The sequence below is a fragment of the Vulpes vulpes genome, chromosome 10 (assembly GCF_048418805.1).
Source record: "Vulpes vulpes isolate BD-2025 chromosome 10, VulVul3, whole genome shotgun sequence".
NCBI lineage: Eukaryota > Metazoa > Chordata > Mammalia > Carnivora > Canidae > Vulpes > Vulpes vulpes.
Window position 1 is genome coordinate 97,745,358 of NC_132789.1, and position 13,858 is coordinate 97,759,215.

Sequence of the window (13,858 nt, forward strand, 5' to 3'; positions counted from 1 at the left end):
AGGTGAATATACATAATATTAATAGCAGCTTTAAAACTCCCTGATTTGTCATAGATTAGGACAGACCAAGGCTAAGGATCAAACCCAAGGTCTAACTGTAGGAGACGCAGAATTGCAATGTTAGTGAAGTGGACAACTTGCCAAATCATCCATGCTAATGGAGACAAGCCAGTTGGGAAGGCGTGGAGCCACAATCACAGGGATTTAGACCCTGGGCAAAACCCATCAAAGCTGAAATTCTGAAATGAAAACAAATCGTCCTGGAATGTTCTTGTCAATGGAAGCAGCTTCTGAACTCTAGCTCCCAGAAGCGGTCGTCTCTGCAAAGAAATGTTTCAGGGACTTCACTTTGTGCAGCTGCCTTTCAACATGCCGATTATTCTCAGGATCATCACCATCACCCCTCATTGTCTCCAGCCTAATAATGAGTCTTATACTCGAGTACTAACCAGAGACAAAAGTGCATAGTCCTTTCCAAAAGGGGAAACCATATATACTGAAGGAATTGCAGGCTCTTTTTTTTTCTTAATTGCAGGATCTTTGATAACTTCATTTGGTAAGAGCTGAAGGGGGTGTTGGGAAACAATCTAAGGGTGATATAGTAAGAACGAGAAATTGTGACATTGGATGAAGCCAATACTATCAGTGTGGGAGTATTCACCAAGGATTCTGGATAAAATAGGAAATAAAGCTCCTACATGTGGTGGGGATAAACTTGAATCAAGTCACCATTGGGGTTTCACCACCCCTTAACTTAACCCTGGACCTAAATCAGTTTATAGACCTGCAACATATTAACTTAGAAGGAGGTTTAGTTATCTTGAAAAACTGCAATATGGCAACAAGTATACACTGTAGATCTTCCCAAGCTTTCTCCAGAGGGAGTTTTGGCCACAAATCAAACTGAAAATAGCTTTGGAAAAAAGCAAAATACCTAGACGTTCAGTATAATCTAAGATACAGGTAAGACTATGACTGAACTGCCCTGCTCTGTAAAGAGGCGGTGACCACGGATCTGCAGATTCCTTCCACGTTGGGAATGCATCTTTTCTCTTCTTTTCTTTTTTCTTTCTTTTAACTTTAAAGAGAGAGACAGAGAGAGAGAGCACACATGCATGAGTGGGGAGAGGGGAGAGGGAGAAAAAGAATCTCAAGTAGACTCCCCACTGAGCATGGAGCCCAACCTGGGGCTCGATCCCAGAGCCCTGAGATCATGACCTGAGCAGAAGCCAAGAGTCCAATGCTTAGCCGACTCAGCCACCCAGGCACTCCTGGAATGCATTTTCCTGAAGTTAATCAAAGGACGAAAATAGAAACGGACTGGTAAAGAGAGTAGTATCAGAGGAGCACTCTCCCCAGCCCACGTGCTCTCCTTCTGCTCCTCGTTACATGCTGAGAAGCCAACCTCCGTGGCCTACCACGGGCAGGCTCTCCCACCCTCCTGAGCCCACCTGGGAAGTAAAAGTAGGAAAGTTGAGAGCAAACGTTACAGGTGGACCATTTATCTCTTGGGGTACCCCCTGCCTCCGTAGTTTTGCCAATGGCTATTCTCCTCACCAAATGCAGCTCCCCTTGGAGGGCCCCCTCCCAGGGATTGAGCTGGTCTGGGTTTTGGTAGCATCATTTGATTCTCTAGCCCCACCAACTCTGGGTAAAAAGGCACCCCGCCCCAGCTTGTCTCCGGGCTTCGCCTTGGCCTTATTATTTCCTTCATCCCTGTACCTACTTTGCTGGACTCTTTCCTGGAGTCTTTTCAGTTAAGTTTTTTTTTAATTGCAAAATATTTAATTTTTATAAAGTCCAATTACTCTTTTCTCTCTCTCTCTCTCTTTTTTTTTTTTTTTGTTTTTGAGTACACTTTTTGTATCGTATCCAAGAACTCTGCCTAGCAAAAGGAAAAAGTGATTTTTCTCCTCTGGTTTCTTATAAAAGTTTTATAGTTTTACATCATATACACAGGAATGTGATCCATTTTGAGTTAACATTATACAAGGTGTGATGTCTATGTCAAAGTCAATTTAGTTGCCCATGGACATCTAATTGTCCCAGCACTACTTGTTGAAAACCACTCTTTATATTACTTTATTTTTGTACTGTAAGAGCCTTACAATGATTCTCAATTACTCTTTCCCATCTTTTGAGCTATTCTGTGATGTAATCTACTTCTACAAATATATGGTCACAATTTAATTTTACTTAAGTCCTGTTGATTGTACAACTACTTCCTGCCAGGACACTAACATTGTATCCAAGTTCTCCTTTTCTCTACGACTGTATTGTCCAATACATTAGCCACTAGCCACATGCGAAATGAAATTAAAATTCATTATTTCAGTCATACTAGCCACCTGTTAAGTGCTCAACAGCCACATGTGGCTAGTGATCACCTCATTATACACAGAAGAACGGAACATTTCCATGGACTGGGAAGCACTGATGGACACCACTTGCTGTCCAAAAATAGGTGTAGTGTGCATGCACTGCTGGGCATATTAAACCTTATTAAATTTCATCTCCTTTGGATTGATTTCTAGTGACATTATTAAGTGATAAATTTAGGGTTACTTGAATATGACACTTGGAGCAACCTTTTAAATTTACTCTAGGATTTGTAGGTAGCAGCCATTAAAGTCCTATGAGAAACACACATCAGGGATTTCATAGTTTCAAATGCTCTTTTTAAATCCATAGATAATTTTTAAATGCTTTATTTCTTACAGATGTAAGTTTTTTTAAAAAAACTGTATTTCTCTTAACATTGTATTCTTTTGAGAAAACAACTTTTGAAAAACTGTCTTCTTTTCCTTTCTGGCTTCCAATTTCATAGAGATTTTATAAGTGACAAACTGAAACCAGTCAGTAGAAAAAACCCTTGGAAAAGTAAAACCATTTAGGGGACAGTATACAATATACAAAGCAATATTTAAGACATATGGTCCTTTTTCCTCTGTTTATAAACAATAGTATTTCTGGACTCTTTTAATAAAATCTTTTATAAAAAGTCCATTTTAAATTTAGAATTTGATTTCTTTCTAGTGAAGTATAGTTGACTATGTTACATTAGTTTCAGGTGTACAACATAGTGATCTGATAACTCTACGTATTATGCTGGGCTCACCACAAGTGGAACTGCCATCTGTCGCCTGCAGTGCTATTACAATACCCAAACAGAATGTTATTATACTATAGCAGTAAGTTAAAATATCTCCTAGGACACAAGTATTCCCCCCACCAAAGATGTTTTTTTTTTGGGGGGGGGAGAAAAACGAGAATCTAGTTTGTTGTTTAAAGATTTTAGAAGATAAGTTTATATATTTTTCTATTGTTCTATACCCTTTCAAATGCAATACAAGTATTTTTATTACTATTCCTAAAACTAAAGCTTATTCTTAACATAAACTCTGTCAGTGAAGATGAAAAGCGGCTCTCTAGTAACCTTGTATAATGACCTGCCATCTATGTTTTCATCCTTCTTCAAGATCAAACTACCTGTTGACAGAAGCATTTTCTATGAAAGGTTCATTTTAATACAAAAGATTCACCCTAACGTAAATGACATGCCTGAGTGTAATGACTTTTATTTACAATTAAACAACTTGAAGGATGTTTACTGGGTGTCCAGAACGGTATTAGGCACTGGAGGGAATGCAAGAAAGCAGGAGAAAATCACATTGTGGAGGAGTTAAAGCTTATAAAAGGTTCTACTTAGCGATTAACCTCGTATCACATATAATACATTTATATGGAACTGATAAGCACTGCAGCATGACTCTCAGCATGAATGCACCAGTATGTCTTTGAGAAGAAGGCATTTCCAACTGGCAAACTGAGACTAGAGTGGTGAACTGAAAAGGATCAGAAGAGGTAGGTAAGTGGAGAGAAGAAGATGGTACGAGAAGATAATCTTGAACATGTAAGAGACCTATGCTACATTTTGGTCTATAAAAGGCTATAAAAGGCGGGGAGCGAGACAAACAACCCTCCACCACACAAAGCTGTATCGGAATTTTATGGAAAGTTGAAGGGAGATAAATGATGCAGGTTTAGGGTGGAGAATATAAAATTCTCATGGCTTGTCGTAAAAAGTCAAAAGTTAATGTCTGCGGCTCATGGAACAATATATAGGAGATTCTTTATGTATTTAAAGTTACAAAGCTATTCATAGAATAGCTCATCATAATAATCCCACTTAAAACATTAAAATATGGGAGAGTAGCAATGGTTGGGGGTGGTTATATAAATAAGCTAAATTTCTTTTTTTTTAAGATTTTATTTATTTATTCATGAGAGACACACAGAGAGGCAGAGACACAGGCAGAGGGAGAAGCAGGCTCTCCTCGGGGATCCCAATGTGGGACTTGTTCCAGGGACTCCAGGATCACGCCCTGGGCCAAAGGCAGATGTTCAACCACTGAGCCAGCCACCCAGGCGTCCCTAAATAAGCTAAATTTTATCTGTGTCTGTGGTAATCCAAGAATACTTGCAAGAATTAGAAGTATGAGTAATAAATATTAATGAGTGCAGTCACTAAGAAAAGTAAAAGAATGGTTTCCAGTAACTGCCTCTGGAGCAAGAGCCTGAAGTGGGATACTGCTGCTTTAGATTATGTACAACATATCATGTTAATTGAAACTACAGTGTTTGTCTACTTAAAAATGGGTGATTACATCTAAAATAAAAAAGATGTTCAAGTTCAGAGATATTTTGTTAGAAGTATCTTTCTTAAAATTTTACTTTCTTTGAAAAAAAGCAACAGAAAAATGTACAAGAGGCATAATGATTCCTTTATGACAAATATGCTGAGAAGTCAAAAGTATGCCTTGCAATTTCACCTTAGTTTCCCACTTTTCCATATGTTCCATTGTTCATTTTTCTATCCAATTTTAACACATTAAACCGTGATTTTCTAGTCATCAGCTTCATAAAAATGAACTTCAGAATATATCCAAAACACCAAGTACAACAACAAAAAAATCTTTCTGAAGTTAAAGTACCCAAAATGATAATACAATAATGAAATAAATCTGCATTGCCCAAATTATTTTTTGTTTTGCAACAGGCTACAATATCATAAAAATGGTTACCAATACCAACAAAGAATAATAATAGTAAAGTTATACTAAGTTTACCTACTCCTAGTATGTACCATGCTAAGATCCTGATTTGCAATATTTAACCTTGGCAAAAAAAATAATCTATGAAATGGACAATAATATTAACTCTATTTTTCAAAGGCATAAACCAGATTTAAGAGTGATAGAGTGATTACATAATTTACCTATGATTTTATAGTTAAAATGCCTTAAGACTGAGATACAAACTCTGGTTGTCTAACAGCTGTGTTTGCCTACTTTATTGATCCCTGCTCTTCCAAGCTCCAAGTATCACGAGTAGAAAAGCTGCCTTATTATCTGTTCTGAGGCTTCTACTCCTTTGCCATATTTGTGGTGACCAGACCCTAGTAGTCAAAGATGTTTTTGATACTGTATAAATCATAGATAATTTAGCTTGATTTTTAAAGCCTACTTAATCATGAAATTCTAAGTTTTATATTCAAAAGTTGCAGCCTTGTATTTGAGTACCAATATCTAGTAGGGGCAAGGAATCAGCAAAGTGGGACCTTGGCTATCAACTCTTGGTAGTAATTAAAGCTGGTAAAACATTTCCAGAGGGTAATTTAATCTGAAGATTTAAAAAAAAGTTTGTAAATAAATAAATAAATAAATAAATAAATAAATAAATAAATAAATAAAAATAAAAAACAAATAAAAAATAAAAAAAAGTTTGTAACCTTTTATTCTACAATCTAACTTCTGGAAATCTTTCATTAGCTACAGGTGAGTTCTCTGTAGTTGGGTTATAATATTAAAAAAATATAAGCATGCTAAATGTTTACTAGCAAGAAGACTGGTTGTTTCAGTTCAATGACGTAACACCCAGTTATTACAGGTGAAGCAGTATAACAGGATTTGATGGCATGGTTAATGCCAAGAGAAAAGTGAATTCCTCCAGATGGGGCTACAGGAAAATTTTCTTTTTCATTTTTGTGTGTTATAAATTATATCCAAATGTCTGTTTTTTTAAATAAAAACCAACTACTCCAAAATGTTGTTCCTGTGATGATGACTTTAAAGATCTCATTAAAAAAATTAAAACCATGTACAGTGGAGGATGATAATGAAACTTACTGTGATCATTTTGCAATATATGTAAATACCAAATTATGATGTTGCACACCTCAAACTAATACATTATGTCAGTTATGCCTCAGTTTAAGAAAGAAAAAATAATTCATTACTCAAGCAAGATACCATGATATGGGTGCTGTGGATCTATGGACATCAACAGAGATCCAGGAATCTTCTGAAACCTCATGCAATATATCCAGTGTGTGGGAATTTGCATATTCTTCTGTAGAGAAGAATAATATCTTACACTGATTCTCAAAAGTGGCCAATGACTAAACTGAGTTTCAGAATTATTAAACTAGAGACTGCATATAAGAAAATTAATTTAGTTTGCAATTTCTTTAATTATATGAACAACTCTAAAATCCAAGGTAGGCTAGCCCGGGTGGCTCAGAGGTTTAGCACCACCTTGAGCCCAGGGAGTGATCCTGGAGACCCGGGATCGAGTCTCATATGGGGCCCCCTGCATGGAGCCTGCTTCTCCCACTGCCTGTGTCTCTGCCTCTCTCTCTGTCTCTCATGAATAAATAAATAAAATGTAAAAAAAATAAAATAAAAAATAAAATAAAATCCAAGGTAAATTATTTATATATTATAAGTCATCATCACCAACTAAGACAAATCTTTTAGGGTCTATAGTGACAGAGAAAATGTCAAAATATTTTTTGTGGTTTGGGTTTCTTAAGTATTTATTATAATACATGTTTAATTCATCTATACTCATCTATCACTGAGTAAAATTCACAATAAAAGTATTCTTTAATATACAAGTAAGGCCAAATTAACAAATCCACTTAACAGAGTTAAGGCTGCAACAAGCTTAAATAACCAAATGCATATATATGTGGATAAAACCAAGACTCAGGTATATGTCAATACAGTATGGAGTGAGAGCAAGAAACATTACAGTTAATAAAATAAAAATTAAAATACTACCTGCAAGATTGTCACTATTTTTCATTCAAAAGATAAAGTATATGTCATGACTACCTCATTAATAGCTTTTCATCTGAACTTTGAAAAGACTCTATGGTAAATATTATGGACAACACTAATTTTATTAAAAAACAAAAAATCATGGCACAGCCCAGTACTTTACAAACAGAAATATTTCAGTTTACGAAGCTCTTTTTTGTTGTTTTTTTTTTTGTAGGTATAGTACTAACTTAATTCTCAGAATGCTTATTTGTCATCTTTAGCCCACTTTTATAAAAGACAATACGAAAGTTCAGAGACATTAAATAATTTTTATTAAGTCACTCAGACAAGAGATGATAGAGTTGGGCATCTCACATACAGGTCTCTTGTTCCCACATCCAGAGAATTTAACAAAGGTATATGTTATGACTTGACTTCCACACATTTACCTCTAAATACATGTAATATTATATTATTATTATTATATTTTTAGAGAAGTCTTTATTTCCTTGTTTTACAAATAGAGCTGGCTGACTTGGTCGCTTTTTGGTGATTAGTCAAAGAGATCAAATCCCATATCCTCCTCCAGCCCCTTGAACTCTTCCTTTGCTTCAACTTTGATCGGGGCTGCTGCCACAAATGTGGACGGATCAGCCAAGAAGGCCTTGACCTTCTCAGCAAGCGGGAAGATGTAATTAGTCTACACAGAGAAAGCCAGGACCTGCCTCTATCCATGACGTTAAAATGAGGTACCGATGCAACATCTGGGTAACCAATCTCCAGGCAGGTGCTAGCAATGCTGTGGCCTCCATCCAGGAAGCAGGAAGTACTTTCTCTGTGTTGCCAAAATGCTTCAAGGTTGCAGATGCTGCCACTGTCAAACACCTGCTGGATACTCAACCCAAAGGAGAAGAGGGAGCTATTCAGCAGTGTGGCTTCACTAGCTTTGAGTTTGTCTCTAGTCTTAATCAGCTGCACATCACTCAGGATTTCAATGGTGTCCCTGGAGATCCCTAAAGCCTAAAAGAAGGAGGTCTTTCCAGTGTTCTTGGGGCGGGGGAAGGGGGGCAGTGACATCACACAGAGCTATGGCATTGACACACGTCCCAGCTTGAACCTTATTGGTCAACATCCTGTCCCTCATCTCAGTGAGGTCTTTCAGGAACACAAAGTCCACATTCCCCTGAATATGAAACAATAGTTTCTCCAGGGCTGGATTATCTTCCAGATGCCTTCAGATGGTGTTGTGCATCATAGCATGTTATACTGTTAGCAAGATATCGAATAGAAAATGCCACTGATTTCCATTAATTTTATGCATGTGAATAAATTTTTATATTTTAGTCAACATTTTGACCAACAGAAGAGTAGTTGTATAATTTTTTAAGATAATGTATTACGTGAATATGTGACATTATTGTCTCTTATCAAAAAGCCAACTATTTTATTAACTGTTTTAGGGAAATCAGTATTTAAAAGGTTCACCTAGGATCTTGTAAATGGATGCAGAAACATAAACAGGGTATAAATAGGGAGTAGGAGTAGCATTACTCTGTGCTCATGGTAAATAAACGATTCATCAACAACCTGACAACCACAACTTATATCCACAGCTTCTCTGTAGATTTATGTTAAATATTCATCCTCTTTTACATGAATACAATTTGGAGGTTCTCCATAGGTTTAGAAGAGTAACGATCACTATCTAAACCCTAACTATAAAATATAAAAGCAAATTCCTTGGACTAGTTTAGGAAATTAATAACCTCATAACTTTTAGAAAGAAAATAACTAAACATACTTTTCAATGTAGAGTATATAAAATTCCCTCTTTGTTTGCCTATTGATTAGAAACTTGTGCATAAACTTCTCAAGGAAGCAAAATACCTACATAACCCAGTATTTCCATGTAAATAAACCATCAGATATTTTAAAAGAAGATTTTAAAAGGAAGAAGAAGAAAGAAGAACAAGAAGAAGAACAAGAAGAAGAACAAGAACAAGAACAAGAACAAGAACAAGAAGAAGAAAGAAATACTGACACTGGCAAAAAAAATGTTAAGCTTTTTAAATGAAAATACTGAAAACAAACACATTGGGTTGGGGTTCTAAGTAAACTTTATGTGGATGAAAACCTTAAAGAAATTAGATTCAATTAAGAGATTTTTATTTTTAAAAAGCTGTTAAAAATGGGTCCATGAAATGCTGTATGTTTTAGTTTGAATTAATGGTAATGAGGTTCTGAGACCTTATCTCCACCCAGAGATACACCCCTTAAATTATGGTTTCCAAGCAACTTTTTTTGTTTATTTGTTTCTCAGCAATTTTACAGATACCACTGGCTGGTTGTCATTGTTTCTATACAACAACTTGAAGAGGGGATTGAAAGACTGAAGCAAACTGCTTTGAAGATCTGTATTTATAAGTCCATCGGAGAAGGACAAACATTATTATGGTCTCATTCATTTGGGGAATATAAAAAATAGTGAAAGGGAATAAAGTGGAAAGGAGAGAAAATGAGTGGGAAATACCAGAAAGGGAGACAGAACATGAGAGACTCCTAATTCTGGGAAACGAACAAGGGGTGGTGGAAAGGGAGGTAGGCAGGGGGTGGGGGCGACTGGGTGATGGGCACTGAGGGGGGCACTTGATGGGATGAGCAGTGGGTGTTATTCAATATGTTGGCAAATTGAACACCAATAAAAGGTAGAAGCACCAAGATTTCACAATTAATTTAATACAAGGAAAGAGAAAAGCACAAAATGCAACCCTAAGATTTTGGCCTTGAATAAATGGATGCAGGGTGGTGTGTCCAGCTGACATAGTGGGTTGAGCAGATCTGAGAGTGGGAAAGGCATATTGAATGTGAGATGTCTATTAGACATTCAAGCAAATGTATCCAGTAGGCGATTAGACATGCAAGTTTGAAATTCAGGAGAGAGGACTAGAGTGGAGGTAGAAATTTTCTAATTGTTGTTGGAATATAGATGATATTTAAAACCATGCCACTTCTCAGATGATCAAGAAAGAAAATGTACTTAGAGATGAGGAATGATGAAATCCAAAGCCAGATTACAACTATAGTTAATGCTAGAAAGTATGAATATACCATAAAAATGAAAATGTACATTGATAAGCAATAAATCTCAGTCACCTATCAACTACTATTTTGGAACCCTTTCTCAGCCCCAGTAGGTCTGCTTCTCCGGTCTTCCATTTGCTGGATACTGCTATAGTCATCTCTGGCTATCTGAATTCCTCTATCCCTCATCTTCATTTTTTACTCTTCCGCATGCCCACCTTATCAGAAATGCTTTAATTTTTCTGTATAAATTTTTCTCAAATCCTCACAAAATCTCTAAGTTCTAGAAGATATTAGTTCAGAGCACGCTCAAGTTGGGTCTCATCAATATATCTGTTAATTTCCATCAAAAAGAAGTTCTACATCTTACGTGTTTCCATATATAAATAACCTCATATGTAAGTCCATAATATATATAATGGAAAAATCAATGAATATAAAATGTAAACTAATATTTTGTTACAGAAGGCCATAAACATAATATCTATAGCTTTCATATCTTAATGCTTAAGAATCACAGTATTATTCTATCTAAATGAATACAATCTTATAAAATTATGAATTATAAGCAGAGTCACATTCTTAATGTATACTTCTATTAGGAAAGAGAATCACATCCATAAACCTTTTGTGTGACAGACAGGGACTTTTCCATTTCTCTCTCTATTTGCTATTCTTCCATAGGAAGAAGGGCAGCATAGTTTTTCCATTCTCTTGTCTAATTTGAGAAGAACAAGGCAGGGAGGCTACTGGGAGCTAACATGGAGCCTGTGTTTACTAACAAAGCCCTGCATCCAGCTGTAGAGGTAGACAAAGGCAACAGGTACCCTTTTATTAATACAAAGGGCACCTTTCTTCACCAAGCTTGGACTGGCAGGGCCATGCCTTACTAGGAATAGTGTGGCAGCATTTTAGAGTATCAGCAGGGGGAAAAAATGACATGGTCATAGTTTAATTAAAGATAGTTTATTGAAGAGATCATTTAAAGACATATGCAGAAAATCTAAGAGATGGGGAAGCACTCATGGGGTAGAAACAATGATAATTCATAGCCCTAAGTATAAAGGGACAGGTGAGTATTTCCAGAGACTGGGAAAAGCTGAGGTGGTGAAGTGCTGCCTAATAGAGGTTATAATTAGAGGCAGAACAAGGTCAGAATGGGGCAAGAATAATCTAAATGTCCAGACCTGTCCAGACCCATTCTTCTTCCCCTTTCCAATCCTCGGCAGTTGCTGAGTACAACTGCAATCCTGAAGGAAAGGCAGATGGAGTGATGCAATACAGTAAGGCCAGCCCCTCAAGCCCCAGAGCAACAGCAGAGGAAGGCAGAGAATGGTCTAGGGAACAAATCCGAGTAACCAGGACAGATATATTTTCCAGTTCATTTAATATATTAACCATATTTCTAGCTTCTGCAAACTTATGCTTTAGCAGCTGCTTTGCATGTCTCCTAGATACAGCTAGCTGTGGATAGCCCCCATAATAATCTTCAAACCCGCTCCTTTGACTTCTTGCCCTCTTCATTTGCCTCTCTCCCACTGACCGACATTCTTTCTTTCTGAGAAGAATCCTGCTCCTGGGAGCACACTTTTCAAAACAAAATCAACCAATTTAGCATCCACAACTACAACCACCTTCTTTATAAGGCTCTTATACTCCAGGTATAATCACCCCAGGGCCAGATGCCAGAAAACTATGGACAGCCCCTATGCCACAGAGCCTTCTAAAGTCATTAAAACTAGCCAATCTGGGATCCCTGGGTGGCGCAGCGGTTTGGCGCCTGCCTTTGGCCCAGGGCGCGATCCTGGAGACCCGGGATGGAATCCCACATCAGGCTCCCAGTGCATGGAGCCTGCTTCTCCCTCCGCCTGTGTCTCTGCCTCTCTCTCTCTCTCTCTCTGTGACTATCATAAATAAAAAAAAAAAAAAAACTAGCCAATCTAAGCCTACCTACACTGATTCACCAGTTCCTTCTAGTGAACACCACAATATTCTTGCTCAATCCCTGTGCTTCCTTGTGTGGCCCCCTCCATTACGTGACATGCCCCCCTTCTCCAGAGAATTGTAAGATAGTTTCTTTTTAATGATAACTGTCTCATGATCCATTGGCCTTACTGTATCTCAAGTTTTCTATTAATGTGGTATATTTTAAAAATCTAATTTGATGACGATTTTAATGAAATTTGTATATCTCCCCCTAATCTTTTTTTCTTATATCCATTGGTCTCAATTTCACCCTATCTAGATAACTGTTTACCAATTTATAAATGATACACTCATAAATCCTGTGGCATTATTTTATGTTAAAGATAATTTGTTATAAAGTGAGATTATTAAACCTTACTTATATTACTAAATTTATTATGTCCAGTTGCATGGTTTCAAGTGCTACAAACAAATAATGTTTATAATTCACTAAAAATAAACTAATATAAAATAAAATTAAAGAGAAAGGACACTAATTAATAACAAAAATACACATGAGAAAATAAATACCACTGGAAGGGTACACAGTAAAGTTAGTGGGTTAATCCCTTCTAAACTAGTATGAAGATTAAGGGGTGCCTGGGTGGTTCAGTCAGTTAAGCATCTGACTCTTGGTTTTGGCTCATGATCTCCAGATCATGAGATCAAGCCCCGAGTTGGGCTCCATGCTCAGCACAGAGTCTGCTTCTCTCTCTCTCTCTGCTTCTATTCCTCCCCCTGCTCACATGAGTGCTCTCTTTCTGTCAAATAAATAAAATCCTTAATATATATATATATTAATTTTTTTTAAATAAAATTACTATGAAAATTAAAAGACAAATGTAAAAATGCTATGATTACAAAATTGGATAAGGATACACAAGATAAAATTGTGTAAAATATAACATCAAAATATACAATTCAGGGAGGCAGTAAAAATTTTGAGCTTTATAATGAGGTCAAACCTAAGTTGTCATCAACGTAAAATGAACTGTCATAGATATAAACGGATATGCAAACTTCGTGGTAACTACAAAGTAAGAGCCTACAGTAAATTCACAAATAATAATAGGAAAGGAATATAAGCATACCACCAAAGGAAGTAATCAAACCACAAAAGAGGAGATCAACAGAAAAAGAAACAGAAAGGAAATACGAAAACATCCAGAAAACACTTATCAAAATGGCAATACTCATATACCTACCAATAATTAATTTAAAAATAATGGATTAAATTAAATTCTCCAGTCAAATACATACTGTAGCTGAATGGATTAAAATGAAAACAAAATCAAAATAAATAAATAAATAATGAATAAATAAAAACAAGACCTACTACCTATATGCTGTCTACAAGAGACTCATCTAACATGTAAGGACACACATACACTGAAAGTTAAGGAACGGAAAAAGATGTCTCATGAGAATGGAAATCCAAAGCTAGAGTAGTTATACTTATATCAAACAAAAGAGTTTAAACCAAATACTGTAATAAGAAACAAAGAAAGGTGTGGCATAACAATAAAGCAGTTAATCCAACAAAAGAGTATGACATTGTAAATATTTATGCACCTAGCATAGAAAAAACTAAATATATGAAGCAAATATTAACTGACCTAAAGGAAGAAATAGCAATAGAATAAGAGTAGGGAATTTAATACCCATTTACATCAATGAATAAATCATCCAGACAGAAAATTAATAAG

At 36.3% G+C, this 13,858-nt stretch overlaps 1 protein-coding gene and 1 pseudogene across 4 annotated transcripts in view; both read right to left on the bottom strand.

Moving 5' to 3' along the window:
- MARCHF1 (membrane associated ring-CH-type finger 1) overlaps nucleotides 1-13,858 on the bottom strand; it is an 800,787-nt gene that overhangs the window by 454,840 nt on the left and 332,089 nt on the right. The window lies entirely within an intron of this gene.
- Nucleotides 7,498-10,376, bottom strand: LOC112926953 (large ribosomal subunit protein uL10 pseudogene; annotated as a pseudogene).